The sequence below is a fragment of the Diaphorina citri genome, unplaced genomic scaffold (genome assembly GCF_000475195.1).
Source record: "Diaphorina citri unplaced genomic scaffold, Diaci psyllid genome assembly version 1.1 scaffold19, whole genome shotgun sequence".
In the NCBI taxonomy this organism is placed as follows: domain Eukaryota; kingdom Metazoa; phylum Arthropoda; class Insecta; order Hemiptera; family Psyllidae; genus Diaphorina; species Diaphorina citri.
Genome location: NW_007377457.1, coordinates 82,769 through 86,474, shown reverse-complemented (window position 1 = coordinate 86,474; position 3,706 = coordinate 82,769). Strand labels below are relative to the sequence as shown.

The 3,706-nt window shown below is 34.8% G+C and overlaps 1 long non-coding RNA gene across 1 annotated transcript; it reads left to right on the top strand.

Annotated features, from left to right (window-relative positions):
* The first annotated feature begins 1,763 nt into the window (after nucleotides 1-1,763).
* LOC113466967 lies at nucleotides 1,764-2,203 on the top strand. Its single transcript, XR_003391200.1, has 2 exons — nucleotides 1,764-1,867; nucleotides 1,957-2,203. It is a non-coding gene; the product is annotated as an uncharacterized LOC113466967 (long non-coding RNA).
* Nucleotides 2,204-3,706: the final 1,503 nt, after the last annotated feature.

The window sequence follows — 3,706 nt, the reverse complement described above, 5'->3', positions numbered from 1 at the left end:
AGAACTTTAGAAAACAACATATGAATACAGTTACGAATAAACATTTTGTTCAAGTGACTACGTAATATTAGTGTTTGGTTCTGTAAAAATAAGACTAGAACTTTAGAAAACAACATATGAATACAGTTACGAATAAACATTTTGTTCAAGTGACTACGTAAAATTAGTAAAACATTTTCGATTATTCAAGACCCATTTTCTCCCCACATTGCACAACATGTCAATTTACAATTAAATGGATTTTAATCCATATATTTATGTGAACAGTCTTCTGAAACTTATTACTTATTGTATACTCAACTGAGGAACATATTACAGGCAGACCATGCTATGACACAGAACCGAAAGACACAGGGTAATTAAAGACATGAAGAAGCTACTCACAGGTTCCCATCACCACATGGGGCCCAGCTGTGATCTCTCCCTCCATTCCTGACAAGCTGGTGGAACAGTGATTCACAACCCTGGGCCACATTGAGCCCCTAGGAGACACAATACCCTGCTGTGATGGCCCCTGTCTAACACTAATTCTATACAGATTATACTTTGTAGGCCGTTTTTCTGTAAGATATGCAAAGAACAACCCTATCTCTAAGCCCAGAAACATACTACCGTCACGGCACCTGAACTTAGAGGAGTCAGAAAGATGTAGTTCAAAGTTTTCCCTTGATATTGTAAGAAATCTCGTTCAGGAGAGTCACACCACTATCACGTCACGTGAACTGTCTAATCAAACTTAGTAAGACGATCCCAACAAATCTCGGTGATGTAGTGGTTAACGCGTTGGATCTGGTCCGTCATTCAAAAACTCGACTTCCTTGGGTTTCGAAGCCCAGATATTACCTCCGGGACCAATCTTGGGAACCCCTACCTTATGGTAATTGCCACACAGGAGCATTTTGTGTTACTGTGACCTCCAAAATGACTTTGTGTGGGAGTATTTAGGTTATTATTTCTGGATTTACTGATGAAATTAATAAAGATATTTTCGACATAAAAAGAGAAGAAGAGTTTAGGATGCCTAGTGTTGAAACTGGTTATGAGGGTGTGATTAATATCTTGCAGATTCCGCTGTTTGCATTGGATCTATCCTCACTGAAGATTGTTTGAAGACTAATATGTATTTGGTTAGATTAAGATAAGATAGATTAGTCATTTGGTCAGGTCATGCGCGTTACAATTGTTACATGAATATACTCATACGTATGTACGTAATACCTAGAAAGCTGTAGGTAACAAAATCAAACACAATAAGTAAAGCACAAACAAAATTTCAACATAATAAAAATAATGACAATCAAATTAGAAAATAAAACAAAATGGTGTTAAATAAAACTACAACACAATAATATTTAAAAAAAAAACTCAAAATAATTGGGGAAAATTCATACAACAAAAATATATATTAGGTAACTAAGTTCGAAGTGGTAAGTACCAAATTGCCTGCATGAATAAAGACTAATAAACATAGAGCTAAGGTAGCTTTTAACACATTAATGTAGAAATAACCAGCACTAACCTCTCGGTCTACATTTTTTTATTTATTATTATGTATTTTTAAAAGCTGTTAGTAAAGTTAGCTTCTTTTTCAACATTTAAGTATTGCAGATCCAGAGGTTAAAAATAAAACAATTTGAAAAAAGATTCTACAATGATGTCCTTTTTCTCAACACTGGAAATGAAAATTAAGTAAAAACAGTCATTCATGGTGCGAAACTACAATTTTCATCTGAAAAACTACGTTTCTCATCTAAATAGGTCATATGTCCTTTTTCTCAACACTGGAAATGAAAATTAAGTAAAAACAGTCATTCATGGTGCGAAACTACAATTTTCATCTGAAAAACTACGATTCTCGTCTAAATAGGTCACGGAAATGAAAATTAAGTAAAAACAGTCATTCATGGTGCGAAACTACAATTTTCATCTGAAAAACTACGTTTCTCATCTAAATAGGTCACTGTACTTATGTAATTGAATAGTTAATTATATGAAATGATTGAGCAAACATTGAAATTTAGTAGAAAAGCAAAAAGAGAAGAGGTTACTCATGCAAAAAATAAAAAGTATGTACAATCATCTAACTACAAGAAACGAAATAAAAGTTCTCTTCACAGAGTCAAATAGATTGAAAGAGTAGCGGTTTTCTGTATTACAAGGGCACTACAAGTCCTTGAGTTACGAAATAAACCGCCACCTTCGGTAAAAAAAAAAAACTTACCTTGCAAAAATAATACGGATTGAAAGAGTAGCGGTTTTCTGTATTACAAGGGCACTACAAGTCCTTGAGTTACGAAATAAACCGCCACCTTCCGTAAAAAAAAAAACTTACCTTGCAAAAATAATACATCAGAATGTAGGATGTAAAACCATTGGGCTGAGTCACAAACATTGGATTAATAATCAGAAATGAAACATGGAGCCTGAGCAGAGGATAGAATCTGAGGGGGGCTCAGAGTTGTGTATGCTCAGCAAAAATAACTTTATCTATTTTTAGGATCTCTGAACCATTCTCACACAAAAAAAGATACCTACTTGAACTAACTCAAAAAACTGTAATATTTATGGATATGATTCAGAGGTTTTGATGCAATGATGCAGGCTATTTTGGATTCGTCTTATGGCCTATTTTCTCATCAGTTCGTGGGAGTTTCAGTTGACCACATAAAATCAATGATCAAACAAACCTTTGAGTGAAAGTTCAGTGCACTTACCTTTAAGAAAACTGTGGGACTCCTGCCATGTAGAGTTTAAAACAAAAGTACTTTAGTAGACACTAAACAAGACATAAAACGTAATGTCTTTAAAATCCTGATGATTACTGGAAAAATCTTGGTCTGACTGCTGCTGTGGGTAATGTGGTGACCCTTCTTGCTGATGAGGGATATGGTTTTCCTGGATCTGGAAACAAAGGTTGCGAGTTCGTCACTGGGCAGGTACATAGATTATTTTTATTTTGATTTAGTAAAGTAGTTTCGGCTACTCTATCTCTTTAGCAGGGGTCGAGAGGTATCAAATTAACCACAAAACGGAAATGGGAAAGTTCAGAATTTCCACAGGGGAAAAGTCACCATTTTGATTTTGTTTGTATTGATTTTACAACGAGCACACATTTCTACACGCGCGCACCTGTCGTACTGTTTGTGAACTAAAATTATTTTTACGCGCGAGTTCAAAAAAATTCAGAATCACAAACATGTTCATTCCATTTTGTGAGGTACCTACATATATAGGTATTTATTCTGATATTTTTCTTAATTTACTGCACTTTATCCCAATTTTATTTGGGGTCGCTGTTACCCTCCTTTATTTTACCCCTCCATACCCACCAGTTTAACGTCTCCTCCCCACTCTTCTCATCTCTCATTCAACCTTTAATCTGATCGAAAGGATCGAATAATAAACCAAGCAGCAAAAACCTACCTTGAATAATTATCTTTTTACATGTAAAACAACATTTAAAAACATGTTCTTTATTTTTTGGTATAGGTATTCTTTTATAATTAATATGTACAGGGACTTTTATTTACAGACAGATAAATATTTTACTCGTACCTATAGCTAGGTATCCCAATTTTATTTGGGGTCGCTGTTACCCTCCTTTATTTTACCCCTCCATACCCACCAGTTTAACGTCTCCTCCCCACTCTTCTCATCTCTCATTCAACCTTTAATCTGATCGAAAGGATCGAATAATAAACCAAGC